General features: G+C 40.7%; 1 protein-coding gene across 1 annotated transcript in view; it reads right to left on the bottom strand.

Annotated features, from left to right (window-relative positions):
- LOC124011420 (platelet-derived growth factor C-like) overlaps positions 1–20,928 on the bottom strand; it is a 91,168-nt gene that overhangs the window by 69,086 nt on the left and 1,154 nt on the right. The gene's annotated exons all lie outside the window — the stretch shown is intronic.

A 20,928-nucleotide genomic window follows, 5' to 3' on the forward strand; every position in this document is an offset into this window, starting at 1 on the left:
CAATATCTCTACCTGTACATGACCATCTGATCATTTATCACTCCAGTGTTAATCTGCAAAATTGTAATTATTCGCCTACCTCCTCATGCCTTTTGCACACATTGTACATAGACTCCCCTTTTTTCTACTGTATTATTGACTTGTTAATTGTTTACTCCATGTGTAACTCTGTGTTGTCTGTTCACACTGCTATGCTTTATCTTGGCCAGGTCGCAGTTGCAAATGAGAACTTGTTCTCAACTAGCCTACCTGGTTAAATAAAATAAAAATAAAAAACACTTCACATTCACTACTTATCTCACTCTGCACAACAATGGATCGACACTTCACAAAGCTTCCATTTACTCAGTGTGCTCTTTACATGATAATGCCAGTGATGTCGGTTTTTGGAGGATATATTTGCATGCGTGTTGTTAGGCCCAAGACGAATTAGTGTGCCGGCAAACCATACCAATATATCCTCCAAAACACTAGCTATGGGGGGTTACCATCATATTCAAATAATGACTGATATATTTTCATGAACATTATTTTGATTGATTTATTCATACTATATAATCCTTCCGGAAGATATAGTTACGACAAAAATCTAGGGTTGGTACCCAAGCCTGCTGGCAGTGTGGTTGCCAAACCCAGTCGTTTAGTCCTTCTGTTCTGCATCTACAGACGCGACCCAGTCGTTCTTTCTAAAATGTTCCAATGCCATGCTGGCTGGAAAAGTTGTTATCCCTTTGCTCTCGAGTTAGCCAACTACGGCTAACTTACAGTCACATCAACAGTGAAGCCAGAATAACAGCAAAGTAGCAGTTACAATGAGCTAATGAGGCGTGATTTCCCCTGGCAAAAAAAATTTGCTTACTTGTCAGGACACTGTTGTTCAGAGCTAGCCAACAACACAACTAACACAATCACTTCAAACTGTAGCTGGAAAGACTGCAAACTAGCTGCACTTAGTTTTGTTTAACCTTTTTTTCAATTTCACATTTCTTTGTATATATCCATAAAGAAATGATGTCAGCTGATTCATGATTTCGACTGGCTGAGAAACATTGCCTGCTTCTCTGTCTCGTCCATTACTATGGGGCAGCTGGAGATCACATTTGAATCTTGAAACAATGTTGCAAATGTCAGTGAGACAGATATCAAGCTTTATACAAATCTCTGCTGTTGTAAACTAAATGTTAGTCTTAACAATAGTCTTAAAAATTCTTGCTTGAGAAATTGTATTTTGCTAAGAAAACGTTATTTTTTTCATTTTGGACCATTTTTCATTTAGAAAAACAATTACAGTAAGGTACTTAATTGTTACCCAGAAATACTTTGGTATTGAGATAAACAGGGCTGCAATGGACCATTAAACTTCTGACTTTCCAAACTCCTCAAAGGGCCTGCAGCCTTTTTTACTTAACTGTGGCTACTTGTTTCTCTCCAAATATAAGCCATTGCATAAGGCAAACAGTCTCGAGAAAAATATATTGCAAAAGCAGAATTATAAACAGCAGCAGCCAGTTTTAAAAGCTTAGATATGATCTTTAAAGATGAATATTGCAGTTGCAATTATGGAAAAATGCCTGTCTAATTTCATCCTAGATGGACGCCTGGGAAACGGAGGTTCTCTCTAAAGCACCTGTAAAAAAAAGGTGCAACATGCAGAAAATCGCTCTGCCATTTCCTGGTTGCTATAATTCTAATAGTTTTCCTAATTAAGTTTGGGAAATTAGGAGAGAATCACTGTACCATCTAAACCGCTGTGAACTATATTTTTCAAAACCTAAAATATTGTATTTTCAGCTGTTTGAAGCTAGTGTACAAAACCAGAAGTAAATTTGTGAATTTGGTCGGGTCATCCAAAAAGTTACATATTGCAGCTTTAAATTCAAAAGCAGTCTTAAAAATGCTAATTTACATCTTGGTAAACATTTATAGTTTTTGTTATGAGAAGAAACTGGAGTTGAGCCTAGAGATGAGATCACCTATGACCTCTAAATGACCCCATACAAGCAGATGGCTGGTCCAAAAAGGTACACTAGCAACTGCTTCAGGGTGAAGGGGACACAGGGCATGTCTCAATGTTCTGATGTTGCTGCTGCTCTTCCTCTAATCTATTTCAACTGAACAAACCTAAAATTCCAGTGAAATAAATATGGTGGATGTGTTGTGAAGTAGTGCTCACCTGTCCAGTTCCTTCACATCAATACAGAAGACACAAGGTGAGGAAGCCTCAAGGAGAGGACTACTGAGACACACCCATAGTACACTATAACTTAAAGAGGGTAAATATTACAGAACTATTTTCATTGACTGAAGTACTTTTTTCCTTCTTTAAGCAAACTATTATTCCCTCAATATTTGTTCTTTAATCATATCAGGTTTGTACTAATACCGCCTTTCTCCTCAAGTTTGCCTTTTTTTTACACGCCAGAAGGTAAGATCTATCATAGGTGTTGACGTGTTGTATGTACAGTACATGAACATTTCTGACACACCCTGACTGCTCAACAGTTCCTCTAGGTACTTGAACTTTATGGGTGCAATCAAGATGATAGATTCCAATTTTAATCAGTAAATTGTGCAATCCTCTTGATTAGTAATGTATTATCTTGAGGAAGTTAGTTTAGCGGGACTAAGAAAATCACAGAAGTAGATTACAATTACATTTTAGGAAACTATTGCAAAACAACATCCATATGTCGTGCCTTAAAATGTAATCAAAATAATATTGGAGGCGTTTGAATTCAGCACATCCTGTCACACTTTCTCTGAAATATTGAGGGAATCGGTCTTTAAAATCGAGAAAACAAGCAGAAAATAAACAGCCTTGTAGAACTGATTAATTTCACAGTTTCACACCTTTGACATTATACCGGACACTCCTCTCTTGCTAAGGTAAAACTCATGTTTAGTACCTTCACTCTCACGTCCCTGCACTGACATAGTTTCAAGTGGCATGGGGTCCATTCCTTTTGGGGAGAATTTCTACATGCTCAAAATTGGAAGTCTTGTAATGTCACCAAGAACATTGTGGACAGACTACAAATAAATCCCTTTCGAATAGAGCCTCAAAATGTATTCTTAAAATGATTACATGAAAAGTTATGACATAGCCCACTTCTAACCAATTATTGCTGTATTTGCATGATTACAGTACATCAGGGTTATGGTGATCATATTACCGCCACATCAGCAGTCACGAGTCATGGCCACAGTCAAATTCCACGAGAATGTTTAGTCAAGGTAACGAGGCTTCTCCAAGCTATGCTGCTGCTGATGGTCATTACCAACTTGCTAACTGCCTGGTACTCCACACTCCATTGTCCCTGTAATCACTCTGATGTCAATGCAAATGTCATCGAATATCAAATCAAACACTTCATGAGAGCCCATGTTGAACAACATTTCTATAGGGTATGCAATTGTGTGAGAAACCGTTTTGGTGCCTCAATTAAAAGAGGATCCAATCAGCTTTCTATAGGCTAGGCCTACTATATTTATTCCTCAATGTTCCTAATATTAATCACACTAATTCGCTTTGCAACAGGAGTATAGCCTACCTGGCTGGCATTAAGTACACAGATGATATGTATGATTTGCTCCTGCTCCGAGACAGGTGCATAATAATGCTTCATTCAAAAATCTAAACTAATTTCACACATACAGTACCAGTCAAAAGTTGACACACCTCATACAAGGGTTTTTCTTTATTTTTACAATTTTCTACATGGTAGAATAATTAGACAAAAACTATGAAATAACACATATGGAATCATGAGGTAACCAACAAAAGAACGTGTTAAATCAAAATATATTTAATGTTTGAAAATGTTCAAAGTAGCCACCCTTTGCCTTGACAGCCTTGCACACTCTTGGCATTCTCTCAACCAGCTTCACCTGGAATGCTTTTCCAACAATCTTAGAGTTCCCACATATGCTGAGTTCTTGTTGGCTGCAGCACTCAACCACTCTTCTTGGTCAAATAGCCCTTACACAGTCTGGATGTGTGTTGGGTCATTGTCCTGTTGATAAACAAATGATAGTACCTCTAAGCCCAAACCAGATGGGATGATGGATCGCTGCAGAATGCTGTGGTAGCAATACTTGTTAAGTGTGCTTTGAATTCTAATTAAAACCACTGACAGTGTCACCAGCAAAACACCCCCCTCAATAACACACTTCCTCCTCCATGCTTTAATGTGGGTACCACACCACCACTCACCTACTCTGCGTCTCACAAAGACACTGCAGTTGGAACCAAAAATGTCAAATTTGGACAGATTTCCACCGGTTTAATGTCCATTGCTTGCGTTTCTTGGTCCAAGCAAGTCTCATCTTCTTATTGGTGTCATTTAGTAGTGGTTTCTTTGCAGCAATTTGACAATGAAGGCCTGATTCAGGCAGTCTCCTCTGAACAGTTGATGTTGAGGAGTGTCTTACTTGAACTCAGTGAGGCATTTATTTGGGCTGCAATCGGAGGTGCAGATAACTCTAATGAACGTATCCTCTTGCCATCAGAGGTAACTCTGGGTTTTCCTTTCCTGTGGTGGTCCTCATGAGAGCCAGTTGCATCATAGCGCTTAAAGGTTTTTGCGACTGCACTTGAAGAAACTTCCTTTAAAATTTTCCAGATTGACTGACCTTCATGTCTTAAAGTAATGATGGACTGTAATTTATCTTTGCTTATTTGAGCTGTTCTTGCCAAAATATGGATTTGGTCTTTTAGCAAATGGAGCTCTCTTCTGTATACCACCCCTACCTTGTCACAACACAACTGATTGGCTCAAACGCATTAAAGAAAGAAATTCCACAAATTCACTTATAACAAAAGGACCGCTGCTCCCGAGTGGCACAGTGGTCTAAGGCACTGCATCTCAGTGCAAGATGCATCAGTCACTACAGTCACTGGTTCAAATACAGGCTGTATCACATCCAGCCATAAATTTGGAGTCCCATAGGGTGGTGCACAATTGGCCCAGCGTTGTCCGGGATAGGCCGTCATTGTAAGTAAGAATATGTTCTTAACTGACTTGCCTAGTTAAATAAAAGTTTACATTTTTAAAACAAGGCAAAACTGTTAATTGAAATGCATTCCAGGTGACTACCTCATGAAGCTGGTTGAGAGCATGCCAAGAGTGTGCAAAGCTGTCATCAAGGCAAAGGGTGGCTACCTAAAACATTTACAGATGCACAATTGAGAGCATCCTGTCGGGCTGTATCACCACCTGATACGGCAACTGCACCGCCCGCAACTGAGGGCTCTCAAGAGGGTGGTGCGATCTGCCCAACGTATCACCGGCAGAATACTACCTAACCTCCAGGTCACCGACAGCACACGAAGTAACAGGAAGGGCAAAACTATCAAGGCCATCAGTCTGTTAAATAGCCATCACTAGCACATTAGAAGCTGCTGCCTATATACATCATAGACTTGACATCACTGGCTACTTTAATAAATGGAACACTAGTCACTTTAATAATGTTTACATATTTTGCATTACTCATCTCATACGTATATACTGTATTCTCTTCTACTGTATCTTAGTCTATGCCGCTCTGACATTGCTCATCCAAATATTTATATATTCTTAATTCCATTCATTTACTTAGATTTGTGTGTAAGTTGTGAAATTGTTAGATATTACTGCACTGTCGGAGCTAGAAACACAAGAATTCCGCTACACCGGCAATGACATTTGCTAAACATGTGTATGTAACCAATAAAATTGTATTTTATTTCAAAGAATCTCAAATATATTTTGATTTTGTTTAACACTTTTTCGTTACTACAAGATTCCAATTGTTATTTCACAGTTTCTGTCTTCACTATGATTCTACATTGCAGAATTTAGTTTAAAAAATAAAGGAAAACCCTGGAATGAGTAAGGTGTCCAAACTTTTGACTGATCCTGTATTTCAAAAAAGGATGCGTTTAGACAGGATTGCCAATACATACTGGCCAGCTCAAAATAGACAGAAGTGTGCTATATGGCAGACAATTCCAAACTCATTTCTCTGCATGTCCAGCCCACTCATTGTCTCAATTAGTTAGCGGGAAGATTCCTGTCTTTCTGTGGCTTAACCAACTAGGTTTGTAATTTTTTTTTAAATCCATATTTACAGATGGCATACAAATGTGTTAAGTCACATGAAAGTTCACATGTTCGAGAAGGCCTTTCTGACAAACGAGTTAAATTTAAAAAAGTTTCCATTCAATTGGCTCTCCTGTGAAGCAGAACACCGCAATTTACCACAATCTGCCACCATCTACCGCAAACGGTCACAGCATAAGCTCAAAACTTTTAAAGAAAGATCCATCGTAGTTTGATTATGTTGGTACCCCAGGGCTACATTATATTGATTACCATCACAGTGCACATAGCATTGGACTCGTTACTGGGTCTAGCAAAATCTCTAATCTGTTCCAGATACAAGCCAATTCAATGACCTAGGTCTAAATGTCTGCATAATGCCTGTCAACAAGTGGGAGGGGAGACGACTTGATCAAACGTTGGCTGTCAAGCTGAGTAGAATGAAAGATGGAGTTTGACAAACAGAGGTGACACATGATAGATTGGGCTTGTCAATGGCATCTCATTAACCAGCAGGGCTCCTGGGCGATTTCAATACTGTCAACGATAAGCGCTAATGAGAAACCGCTGAGCAGATGTTTGCCTTGCCGTTGGGGAGAAAAAAAAGAAGGCCTACCACCTTTAAAAATAACCAGCTGACCTGTCACTCTACCAATTTTTATACAGATGGCAATTGGTTGATAAATTAGGCCTCCCTTCAGGCGCTGCTGTTGCTCAATCTTTACCCAGTCTGTCATTCTTTTTCTGGCCCTGACTGCATTATCAGGGTAGCTACGCTTGCACTAGCAGAATATTGACATAGGGATAATAGCCCATTGCTATTGTTTCCAAATGTAATCACCTCATGATTGATACAATCCTTGTGTTCTTGGCTTTGGGAGTGAAAAGCCTGAGACGATGTTTACCTTAATAAAAATCTGCATCTGCTGCCAATGTCATTCTGTATTGTCAGACAGCCATGCCTGCCAATAAGAAGGACCCATCCTTGCTCTGCTTTAGTGGACCGATTGTGATAATGTGCCTTCATCAAAAAAGGAGATTCCCGATTATCTTGACAGGCCATTCGGTCTGCACCGTGCACCACACGTATCTCCAGAACACAGTTGCTCAAATCATCAGTAGTCGCAAGAGCTACCTAATATTCCAATGTACATTTTCATTCCATTGGATACCCCCACCCAGGGGACCTCGTGTGGGTACTGCGAGGGGCAGCATGTGTGTAGTGTACAGGCACAGAGGCTGTCGCCAGAGACTATGCTGGTACCTCCCTCACCATGACCTGTTAGGGTGTGCCGTCCTCACCAACATTATGTGGAACCCACTGTGTGACTGGGGGGGGTAAGGAGTCTTGTATTGTGGTAGTGGGAATGTTAAGGAGCGAGCACAGACAAAAAAAGTTCTCACCTGGCAACATGGTCGGCACCATGGAGTAAATAGCCTAAACTTACTACTTCACAGGTGAGGCATTTGACCGAAAACATTTGTTTTATCAAAATGCATTTTGGCAGAAATGTGACCCGTTTCAGGAAACTTGGCATATGTCACAGGTCACTAGTTCACAGGAGCCATTTATGTTACAACGATGTTGATCAAATTGCATTTTTTGGCAGAAATGCCCTCTCGAACATGTGAACTTTCATGTGTCTTAATACCAGACGTGTATGCCATCTGTAAACACGAAGAAAACTGTTAAATTACGAGCCTAGCTGGTTAAGCCACAGAAAAAGTCAACCTTCCCGCTAGCCATGATTGACTGAGATAATGAGTGGGCTGGACAAGCAGAGAGATGTTTGGATTGGTCTGCCATATAGCACGCTTCTGTCTATTTCAGCTGGTCAATATGTGTAGGTAATCCTGTATAACAAGGCCTTTTCTATTTTTATGTATATGTATCATTTTGTAAAACTTAACAAGACTTTACTATGCAAGTATCCATTTCAATAGAATGTCACTGCGACAGCTGTTTCAGAGCACTCTCATCTGAATGTGCCAGAGTGCAGAATAACTGATGACTTTACAAATGGCCATATTCAATACGTGTTGAGCTGTGTAGGTAAATGTCGGGAAAAAAAAGCGTAATTAAATTGTTGCCAGGAGCGCTGTTACAGTCACCAACGCTCTAGCTAACATGAAAACAGCCTAACCAGCTCTGCCAGTGCGAGTAAAATGGTCAGTTGGTGGGAAGTAAAGCTTAAGATGATTGTGGCATTGCAAATGATCAGTGTTAACCAGAGTGACTTGACACAACAGGCCAAGCAAGCTGGACAAACAAAAACAAAATCTTATTTAACGAAAGGGGTTGCAGTATGCCGTGAAGCATTCATCCATGTATACGGACGGGTAAGAGTCTAGCTACAGTTTCAGATATTATACATCTAATTTTGTCAGAAAGTTGTTTTCATTGCAAGTTAAAGCTTACTGGTAGCTAGCTAGCTGACATTAGATGGATGGCTTGCTAGCTAACATTATGTTTATGATCTGCCTGTACTAATGTTCTCAGGATGCCATTTCACATTGCTGGTTATAGCCTAATGTTAGCTAGTTATTTGGTTAACTTTATCTAGCTTTGACAATCAGTTTGTGTTGCTAGTACTCCATGAATTGGGATTACTGTTCATTGTTAAGCTAGCTAGCGAGCTACATGTCTAAACAAAAGACCAAGTTAAAGCTTACTGTTAGCTAGCTAGCTGACAACCTATCAAGTTAGCCAGGTGTGTCTGACGGTGGTTACGGCTATCTATTGTATAATAATGCAAAAATATTTGTATCTGGAATTTGCCTTTCAGCATCAGTAGAACACGCCCGACTCTCCTCCACCAGTAATACTGAAGAATGGTCTAATGCCTCCAATCAAAAAGACAGCTGGCCCAAGCAAGCACGGGTTACAGCTGAAGCATGAGGACTTGCAGCGAATGGAGAAATTAAACAACTACGCCGAGGATAACTCAATAGTATTACCAGGACGCCACCCAGGACAAACATTTTGGTAGAAAGCTGCTGCCAGCCAATGTGACAAAAGCAGCAGTGTGGTGTCTCCAAAGGAATTGATGATAACACCTGGTATGTAAAGAATAAACACATTTTGATTATTTAATTGACCTCCAACATGACTGGCACTTTGTCTGAGATTCACAGTGGTGTCCTTCACAACACCAGCACAGGGGTCAACATCCCACAGCTGGTTGGACTGGAGGATGGTACGGTGCTGGTGGAAAGCTATGGCTGGCAACACCTGACTCCGTATTTCAGGCCGCTGCCAGTTCAAGCAGTACCAGCACTTCAGGTGAATATCATTTTTATTTCATTGTATGGGGTTATTCTTCTTATCTAATCTTGGGAGGTGAATTGTAATGTTGTAATGTCTTCAAATGTTTAGTTTTTATTTGCTGTTTTACAGCTTCAATGCTCTGGAGCCTGGTGTTGTTGACGCCAAGGAGCAGTTCAGACTCAGTCAGAACCAGGTTTCGGGTGCTGCGCAACGCTGACATCCTCCCATAGATGGTCTGCATGTAGAAGCACCACCTGGACACAGCTAGACAAATGTATCTTTTTGAGAATATCAGGGAGTTTTGCAATGAAGAGGCTATGAACATCACATGCCATGCACCAAAGTCAAGGGCAGGACAGAAACAGGCATATATATTTTAACAGATAGGTTGCAAGATCCTTTCCGAGCTGAACAAGGCAGTTATAACCCACTGTTCCTGGGCCTTCATTGAAAATAAGAATTTGTTCTTTAGACTTGCCTAGTTAAATAAAAAGTCAAATAAAAAAAATTGTACAGTTTAGAAAATAGTAAAAGTAAAGAAAAACCCTTGAATGAGTAGGTGTCCAAACTTTTGACTGTTACTGTGTATCAACTGTAGCTCAGTAAAATCAGAAATTGTTGCATGTTGCGTTGATATTTTTGTTGCGTTGATATTTTTGTTCAGTATAATCTGTAACACTGTAAAGACATTGATTTATTATAAAAGCTAAATTGTTGATACGAATACCTACCATTAAAATGACAAAGTCATGTGTGGAATATTAAGTTTATACATTGTGTAAAAGCACTACTTTGCAATTGAGATGCATGGCCTTATTTATATTACAGCATATTGGATGACTGTCATGCATATTCAATTCACCCAGCTCAATGTAACGTTGATAGGTTTAGGCCACTACATGACAAAATTTTCCCCTATACCCATCATGAGGTTGCTACGACCTAGCCTATGAATTAAAGTTTACAACGTAGGTACACAGGTCGAGAGAATAATGGTGATTAATGAAGGTGACAGTGACACATTCAATACAAACGCTGACTGTTGTGTCAATTTGAAACAGAAAGTTCTAAAATCACACCGGTTTGAGAGTACGCTGCAGGAACCACTGTAGAACGATCACACCAGTGTGTTGGTGCATGTCAAAGGGTTAATGTTTCACTATTTAAATGTTTATGAAATTCACGGAGGAGGATGGTCCTTCCCTTCCTCTTCGGAGTTGTATATACTGCTAAAGTTAGCCAATGAGGTAACATGACTGAACAAAGTGTTAACAAAATGGTTAAGGACGTGAGCCACAATAGGAAGATACAAATGTTGTGCCGGTAATATGGGTCAGATCTTTTGATCTGGTTGGTCTGGAAGCAAGCGGTTTTATCTGTGGTAATGGTGCAAACCTGACACTAACTCATCTGCACTCGCTTTTTTCTCTCTAGGGCACTCATAATAACAATAATTGTCTGGGACATTAGTTAGTGTCAAGGCTTCCAAAATAAAATGAATGGTCGCACAGCTAAATATTTAGTTGCATATCCAACCAAATCGGTTGTTCTGTAGAGCCCTAGTCACATCTTTTTTTTGTTGGTGTAAATACAGCACTACGGGAGAAAGCGGGAGGTGTTACATCCAGCTGTGTATTTGGATTAACTTGCTAGTTATCTAAATGGCCGATTTAATCTGGAGACAGGGCGTTCACTAGTACTTCTGCCAATTTTGTTAGCATTCTGGTAATAGACGCCCAATTGGCTTTTTTTGTGTACTTAACCGCTACTACAGTAAATCCTGGGATGAAAGAAGGACGGTATGATGATATGAAAGTCTGGCTACCACCCAACCCTAACACCCACTACAATGCCCCCACCAGACCTACCACTTAAATCTCATTTTGATCCAGAAAAAACGTTGCCACCACTGATGAAAAACTCCTGGGGGAAACACTACAGAACGCAGTGATTTCTGCTAGATGGGCCAGATGCAAAGTCAAAATTGGCTATCTAAACAAAAAACAAAAATGTCATTTTTGGTCTTAATTTAAGGTGAAGATTAGGCATTAGGGTTAGCGGTGTGTTTAAGGTTGGGTTATGTTTAACATCTGATTTTAAAACTTTGTGGTTGTGCCAGCTAGTGACCACTCTGCAGAGCTGCCTTTAGAACCAGATTCATGTTAAAAATACTAACCTGCTTGATTTTCTGTTGATAAATGTATCTACACTCAAGCTGGGCAATGTCCACATGTAGCCTACACCTATAGGGATTTTAGTAGTTCTGGGAAAGATCAAACAGCAGACTGCTCTCAGCTTGGCTAAACACAAGGTCAGCGCAGATTTTAGCCTAAACATAGAACTGAATTTTCAGACCATCAAGATGACGAGTCAGTCAGGAGGGGAGAAGTCCTCAACTTAAAACCTTATCTCCATAGCAAAGCTAGTTTAGCTTACCTCGCCATCACTACTCACTAAAGCCCTTGTTTGTTGTGATTGAATGGCAAAGACACACCTAAGAAACACCAAACTGCATCCAGCACAGCTCTCGTTTGGCTTCAGTCATGGCCGCTACCATTTCTTAATGAGCAATATGAAAAACGAGGCCAGTTCCCCTTAAAAAAATGGAAAACTCTACACGAATTTTAAACTGTAACTAGCTTCCCTCCTCACTCATTCCCTGACTGACCTACAGGATATGAAGCCCAGCATGTGAGAACAGCTGATGTGGGGCTCCTGTAAAACTCTAACAGTATACAAGCTCCATACGTGACCTCACGAGGCAGTGAAATACAGTACTAGTAATCTTTTTCCATGTTCCAACAGACTGCTCAAACTAGCATATAAACTCCAGTGAGAAGTAGATCTTGCTCTGATATCGTAATCAATGTGCAGCAGATTACGCATCACAGCCTCTCGAAATTAGATCAGAAATTGTGTCAGTTGACTATGACTATGACTTTTACCTTCAGATTGTTACAGCGGAAGAGGAAAACATTCTAGTGTATGGTTCTCTTTTTAAAATGTATATATCACAGTAAATATAGATATTAATGACAGATTAACAGATTAAACACACGTTTTGGCCAAGGTATCCAGGGAATAAATTGTCAATAATATTATTGTATTACAATCTACAATGTATGTTCTTAACTCTGGGCAACATGGGCCCGGGAGGCTCACAGGGATATTGGTATCCACAGTATTGCATCAATTGTACATTTTTTAACTCAATTTCTCTTGTATCCCCCCAACAGTTAAAAAAATGCACTGTTATTTAACCTCTAAAACGGCTAACTTCTTTCTCAGCCTCATGTCAAAATGTGTAGAATTACAGGATATTGGCTTTAAAGCTGATTAAAATACTCGTCCCGTGACAATTTTTATTTTTATTTGCTTGACAACTGCAACATTTTCTCTCCAATGTCAAGTGATGGGCCTTAAAAAAAAATCCTTCCTGGGGCCCGAGACTTGGTTTGTTGGGACTGCACTGCCATGGTCGAGTAGAACTCCTTGTACGCTATTGTTATTCATGAGGGGGGTCCCTGATGAATTTGCTATCACAAAAAGAGTCCCTGGCCTAAATACGCTTGAGAATCACTGTTCTAATGGAGCAACAGACACATTGTTCCCAGACTGCTGGGTTGGTAGTCCTGCCACCCTGGACCATGCCAAAAGTGAGGGTAAGTTGTTATTATTTGGTGTGTGGGGGCTGCTGGATGCATACATTGGAGTCATGCCTGTAAAACACTCAGATTTACTCAGGAAATCCATGGTCACAATGGAAGTTGTAAAACATAATTAATCAGAAGGGCAATTTCTGAATATAATAGTCTGGGTTTGATAACTGGTCAATGATTGAAAGACAACATATGCTTACATAAAATCAAAATTAAATTTGATTTGTCACATGCTCCGTATACAACAGGTAACAGCAAAAATCAGCAGTGTAAAAACCTTTATTTAACTCGGCAAGTCAGTTAAGAACAAATTCTTATTTACAATGACGGCTTACACCGACCAAACCCTCCCATAGCCCGGACGACGCTGGGCCAATTGTGAGCCGCCATTTGGGATTCCCGTTCACAGCCGGTTGTGATACAGCCCAGGATTAAATCCAAGTCTGTAGTGACGCCTCTAGCACTGAGATGCAGTGCCATAGACCGCTGCATCACTCCTCGATGAGCTACTCAGAGTAGAAGCTGTTAAGGAGCCTTTTAAACTTGGCACTCGTGTAGAGCTTGCCATGTGGTAGCAGATAGACTGCTCTGACGGGTGACTAGAGTCCTTCACAATTTTTTGGGCCTTCTACAGACACCACCTAGTATATACAGTTGAAGTCAGAAGTTTACATACACTTTAGGTTGGAGTCATTAAAACTGGTTTTTCAACCACTACACAAATTTCTTGTTTACAAACTATAGTTTCGGAAAGTCGGTTAGGACATGTACTTTGTGCACGCCAATAAATTTTTCCAACAATTGTTTACAGAGATTATTTCACTGCATCACAATTCCAGTGGGTCAGAAGTTCACATACACTAAGTTGACTGTGCCTTTAAACAGCTTGGAAAATTCAATAAAATGATGTCATGGCTTTAGAAGCTTCAGACATTATTTGAGTCAATTGGAGGTGTGCCTGTGGATGCATTTAAAAAGGCCTACCTTCCAACTCACAGCCTCTTTGCTTGACATCATGGGAAAATCAAAAGAAATCAGCCAAGACCTCAGAAAAAATGCAGACCTCCACAAGTCTGGTTCATCTTTGGGAGCAATTTCCAATCGCCTAAAGGTACCACATTTATCTGTACAAACAATAGTACGCAAGTATAAACACCATCGAACACGCAGCCGTCATACCGCTCAGGAAGGAGACGCGTTCTGTGTCCTAGAGATGAGCTTACTTTGGTGCGAAAAGTGCAAATCAATCCCAGAACAACAGCAAAGGACCCTATGAAAATACTTGTGTACCTATTTCCACCAGTATCTATATCCACAGTAAAATGAGTCCCACATCGACATAACCTGAAAGGCCGCTCAGCAAGTCAGAAGCCACTGCTCCAAAACCGCCATAAGAAAGACAGACTACAGTTTGCAACTGCACATGGGGACAATGATCTAACTTTTTGGAGAAATGTCCTCTGTCTTGATGAAATAAACAATAGAACTGTTTGGCCATAATGACCGTCGTTATGTTTGGAGGAAAAATGGGGATGCTTGCAAGCCGAAGAACACCATCCTAACCGTGAAGCACCGGGTGGCAGCATCATGCTGTGGGGGTGCTTTGCTGCAGGAGGGACTGGTGCACTTCACAAAATAGATGGCATCATGAGAACGGAAAATTATGTGGATATATTGAAGCAAAATTTCAAGACAGTCAGGAAGTTAATGCTTGGTCGCAAATGGGTCTTCTAAATGGACAATGACCCCAAGCATACTTCCAAAGTTGTGGCAAAATGGCTTAAGGACAACAAATTCAAGGTATTGAAATGGCCATCACAAAGCCCTGACCTCAATCCCATAGAAATTGTCATGCCTTGGTCTTAGTATTTTGTGTTTTCTTTATAAATTTGGTCAGGCCAGGGTGTGACATGGGTTATTGTGGTGTGTTTTTTGTCTTGGGGTTTTGTGGGGCGTCGACAGTCTATGGCTGCCTGAGGCGGTTCTCAATCAGAGTCAGGTGATTCTCGTTGTCTCTGATTGGGAACCATATTTAGGCAGCCATATTCTGTGAGTGTTTTCGTGGGTGATTGTTCCTGTCTCTGTGTAGTTGTTCACCAGATAGGCTGTAATGTTTCGTTTGTTGTTTTTGTATAATATATATAATATATATGTATAATATAATGTATTATAGTTATTTCATGCATCATCGATTCTTCATTAAAGAACATGAGTAACCACCACGATGCATTTTGGTCCGCTTCTCCTTCAACTGACGAACGCCGTTACAGAAATATTGTGGGCAGAACTGAAAAAGTGTGTGAGCAAGGCCTACAAACCTGGCTCAGTTACACCAGCTCTGTCAGGAGGAACGGGTCAAATTTCACCCAACTTATTGGGGAAGCTTGTGGAAGACTACCGGAACATTTGACCCAAGTTAAACAATTTAATGGCAATGCTAACAAATACACTAAATTAGTATGTAAACTTCTGACCCACTGGGAATGTGAAAGAAATAAAAGCTGAAGTAAATACTCTATTTTAAGAATGTGAAATGTCAGAATAATAGTAAAGTGATGATCCTACCTGACCTAAGGTTTAATTGTCAGGAATTGTGAAAAACTGAGTTTAAATGCCTTTGGCTAACGTGTATGTAAACTTCTGACTTCAACAGTATGTAGGTCCTGGATGACAGGAAGCTTGGCTCCATTGATGTACTGGGTCGTTTGCACTACCCTCTGTAGCGCCTTACGGTCGGATGCAAAGCAGTTGCCAAACCTGGATGACGCAACCGGGTCAGGATGCCTTCGATGGTGCAGCTGTAGATCTTTTTGAGGATCTGGGGGCCCATGCCAAATCTTTTAAATCTCTTGAGTAATTAATATTCTGTGAACATTTAGCATAGTGACCAATCCCTCAATAACCAGCTCTGCACTTCTTGTACCAAAGCAATACTACTTTGTTCCCTTTCTCTGCAAAATGTAAGCACAGAATCAACAGCAAAATGTTGCATCTGCCTCTCCCAATCCATCTCTATATTAGAAACCACTGCTGCACTACTTTTTGGTACTTGTTCAGGGTCAAGCTCCTTGTCAATCAACTGCAAGGCAACGCCCAAGCCCGGCGTATTGACAGAACAAGACACTTTCAAATAGTTCTCTGAAAGGGGGCGATGACATCTGCAAAAACTATGTAGACATACCCTCCAGAGACGGTAACCAAGGTCAAAATTGTAAGTCTAATGGAATTCAGTTTACTTTCAAAACAGCCAATATCCCCACAGACAGCTTAAATCCATTCAAGTGCAGGGCTGTTCCAGCAATGTACAAATCCTCAAACACAGCTACAGGTAATGCAAATGTATTCAGTTTGGAAGTGCCAATATGAGCTGCACTCGAGACGAAGCCACCGCAAGAATGATAACACGCTAATTACCCAATAGTAATGCACTGATGGTTCCAACAGCTATATTTACATTCTATCGTTTAGTCATTTCAGAAATGCTTTCTCCTCAAGACATTTTCCAAGGAAATGTATGCCTAGACCTATGTAATGTCTATTTTATTTATGTAACACAGTAGTTACATGTAGCCTATTTCACCTCAATGTTTTTGAAAATGCCTATGGATTATGTCAAGTGTGCGTGGCAATGAGCACATAAACCACTGGCCGAAGTGCAGCTGAGAAACAGAAACTTGAGGAAAAGATTCTGCAGAGGAGTAAATGACAGGTATTTGCACTGACAGGTAATCCTAATTTGAGACAGGACATACTCATGTCTAGACTGTATCTTCTCTCCCATTCAATGTCAATGTTAGCATTGGGCTATTTATAGTGGCACGTTTATATGACCAAATTTATGAGCTCTTTATATTTTTGCCTCCCCTGGGAACCTCTGTGCTTGGACTCGGTGCTCATTTCCATGCTGAATATATTTTCAGCTGTAGGCCTAATCCATCGATGAAATAGCTGAAGAAGTGCTCACTATATTCCATGTACTGAAGCAATTGTAGGCAGCTGATAACATTCATTAAAATCTACTGCTATCTAAGAATCGCTCATGAATTGATTTTTCCAATGAGGCATTTCATTTTGCAGCAGATAAGGATTTGCAGCAGATAAGGAAAGAATGTTCTTGGGATTGGCTGGCTCTGCGTCTCCAGACAGTTATTTTGTCACTGGTTCACAGGTGGAAACAGCCAAATTGTTACATTGAAATGGTTCAAGCTGAAAACAAAAATTGTATTACGTACATGTCTCTGCTATTCATGATTTACATGAATCCATAATTAGCATTGACAATCAGCATGCTGGCTATAGTTTAGGCCTTGACTGGTAGATGAATTAAAAGTTGAGAATCCGCAGGTGTTCCCTATCCACATAGTATAGCAAGATTATTCCACACTTACTATTTAAAAAGGACACGGAGGGCATTTATTGTGATACTAAAAGAAAAAGGCACGCACATTACACACACCTTTGGCTGGATGGGTGACACTCCTCACAGGGACATATCGATGGCAATGTCAAGATGTTTTGAGCTGCATACTGACCTCAAGAGGACATTGATTCTGCTGAAAACAATAGGTCCTTCCAAAGTATCTGGGGCAATGTTGATAATGCAAATGAGAGAGAAGCTACTGCCTGCCTGGAGGCTTTCTCAGCCAATGCAGAGCTTAAAAAAAAACTGTGACCCAGTTCCCTTGAGAAACTCCCTCTTGCCTGAGGAGAATGTACACTCGCTGCCCAAAATGACAAACAGCAGGCAGGCGGTGGCATGCTCGCTTGCCAAATTCAGTGCTCCGATGTTCAAGTTGTACTGACAGCAAAAATAGACACTGTTATTCACTGTTAGTCCTCACTTGAGAATGAAGTGGTGTGGGGGAAATAAGTCTACATGGACTGCTTGTGGCAACGAGACAGACTGTTTAGGAAAGCGCTTGTGTGGTCAGTATATTTTCAGGTATATTTGTATTGCAGTTTCATTGCAAGTTACTTTAAGTAAAGCATCATCCAATTAGCTTTTTTTCCCCTCAACTAGAACGTAGTTGTCAGTGTAGGCCAACTACTATAGTGCGAGTAACTGTACATTAGTTCTTTAAGATTTGTCCATTTACAACTTACTCTGAAAATGGCTTTTCCCAGAGAAACTTATATTATTAAAGGATAACTGTATATTCCAAATCCTTTTGGTGCCATGTCACCAGTTTTACAGCTATACCGTAATTTCCAATTAAAATATAAACTACTATGGAAACCATTTAACACAATAACAGACTGGCAATGTGAATCCAAGCTGCCAAGCTGGTAGCTGCCAACAGCATGGGCTAACAGCTATATAAACCACCCTAGTAAGTCAAGCCAGCAAATGTTGGGTAATAATTGCCTGATAGGGAGAGGCGTTACTTCCTAAACAGAGCAAAACATGCAATACGCTGACTTCAACCAATCCCACGCCACACAAAAGACTATGGCTTTGATGTGAGGAAATTATGCTTGGCTTTGTATGAAACTACAGTAGAGTAAGTAAACAAAATGACATGGAGAGGTTTGGTCAAATCTCCAGATACATATGGGCTAGACTAGAGGGTGACTTGAGATTTGCACCAGTAACATGAATTTTGATGCAAATATCCATTGACATCAATGTATGAAACTAAAGTTACACTTCCATGTACACATTTCAAGTCCCAAGGTCTCGGTCTGTCGCGAACAACTATACCACCCCATGTTTTTTTACAGATTGCCTGTTGACTTGCTCTTATTGGGACCTGTTGAATGCACACTGCACTTCTCTATCCCCATTCCCCAGACATTTCACATGTACACGTGAAAAACTGCACATTTCCCTATTGGCCTGTGAACCCCGAGTGAATACGTACATGCAGGTAGCGGTAGAAATGACTAGGCAATCAGGATAGATAATAAACAGAGTAGCGTGTGTGAAGAGTGTGAAAGTGTGTGTGTGTGGTGCGTCAATATGCATGTGTGTGTGTGTGTTGTGTGTTTGTGTGTGTTGGAGTGTCAGTGTAGTAAGTTTGAGTGTGTGGGTTGAGTACAGTGAGTTTGCATAGAGTCGGCGCAAGAAAAAAAAAAGAGGTCGATGCAAACAGTCCGGGTAGCCATTTGTTTAATTGTCCAGCAGTCTTATGGATTGGTGTAGAAGCTGTTCAGGAGCCTTTTGGTCACAGACTTGGTGCTCCGGTACCGCTTGCCATGCAGTAGCAGAGAGAACAGTCTATGACTTGGGTGGCTGGAGTCTGGCTGACCAAAAGATGATATCCTATGTTTCAGGTTGCATAACAAAAGTCAACAGCAGTTTCCTTGGAGAAAGTTATCGTAGTAGAAGGACTGCTCTAGCAACCAAGCTAAGACTGAGCTACCAAACTGAGACTAAGAGTAGAGGAACCGCACTAGCAACCATGCAGTGACTGATAGACATCCATAGTGTCATCAGCAGCACACCACCCTGCATGCCACTGCTGGCTTGCTTCTGAAAATAAGCAGGGTTGGTCCTGGTCAGTTCCTGGATGGGAGACCAGATGCTGCTGGAAGTGGTGTTGGAGGGCCAGTAGGAGGCACACTTTCCTCTGGTCTAAAAAAATATCCCAATTCCCAGGGGCAGTGATTGGGGACACTGCTCTGTGTAGGGTACAGTCTTTCGGATGGGATGTTAAATGGGTGTTCTGACTCTCTGAGGTCATTAAAGATCCCATGGCAATCTGGCCCTCAAACCATCATGGTTACCCAATAATCCCCAGTTTACAATTGGCTAATTAATCCCTCTCCTCTGTAACTATTCCCCATGTTGTTGCTGCAAATGAGAATGTGTTCTCAGTCAACTTACCTGGTAAAATAACAGATAAATAAAGACTTAAATTACCCCAGATTGTAACTCTCCCAGCAACCACCACTAAACATGCCAGACAGGTCTAGCTTTTCCAGCAGACCAATATCAAATTGTGGCAGAGCATCAGCAATCAACCATACCAGAGCTCTGGTGAAACGACTCAGAGTCAACGATTACCGCTAGTCAGGGCCTTTAATATCATTCCATGTGTGGCCACTGTTTTAAGAGCAGGTTTTATGGTTCAACAGCCCACTTGTTTTTCTCCATGGCCAGATTGATTAGATGGGGATCCTGGGGCGAGGCTTTGATCAGGGCCCAACGGAAGGACAACACTTCCTGCCCTTGACCTCCATATGCTAACAAGTACTTAAATTAGAGATGAAGTGGTGAAGCGAGAGGTTTCACTCTCACCAAAATAGGCCCAATGGGTTTATATGGGCTTAATATGCAGAGCTATGCTTGTCGCCTGCCTATTTTTAGGGCAGAGACATGAGCATCTCATTATATAAAGATCTCTGGTTAAATGCAGATAGAGGAGGAATGGAGGAATGGAAATATGCAAATGAGCTGTTTGGGATGACGGTAGAAGAGGACAACGACTACTAAAGCTTAAAGTAGAAAATAGAGTGCCATATGAACTGCCACAGCATGAGGGGGCTCTGCATTAGAAAACGATGTTGGGTTTGTAATGACTTGGTAAGGATGCTGGTAAGTGTAGAATAAACAACGTTTTAGAGAAAGTGATTCAGTATCAGTGTAAAGCAAAAACCTGCAAACTGTTTACATATAATACATTAATGATGGACAGAGTACATTGCTAGGTCACGTTGTGTATGCTTCATCAAATAATGTTAAATTAACTGCAGCACTACCTAGGCGCAAGCGCATAGGCTATTTATGCACTTAAGCATGCACGCACATACACCTCATCACAACAACAAACAGCTTGATTCCAAGTTGCACATGCTGGAAAGAATAAATAATCCATGTGTTTCACCATGTTTTTTTTTTTTTTTTACTTTAAAACGGGAAATGTTTTATTTGACCGTCTAAATCAGTGGGGTTCAAAGGGTAAGTAAAATGACATCT

The sequence above is a fragment of the Oncorhynchus gorbuscha genome, linkage group LG23, assembly GCF_021184085.1.
Source record: "Oncorhynchus gorbuscha isolate QuinsamMale2020 ecotype Even-year linkage group LG23, OgorEven_v1.0, whole genome shotgun sequence".
Taxonomy (NCBI): Eukaryota; Metazoa; Chordata; class Actinopteri; order Salmoniformes; family Salmonidae; genus Oncorhynchus; species Oncorhynchus gorbuscha.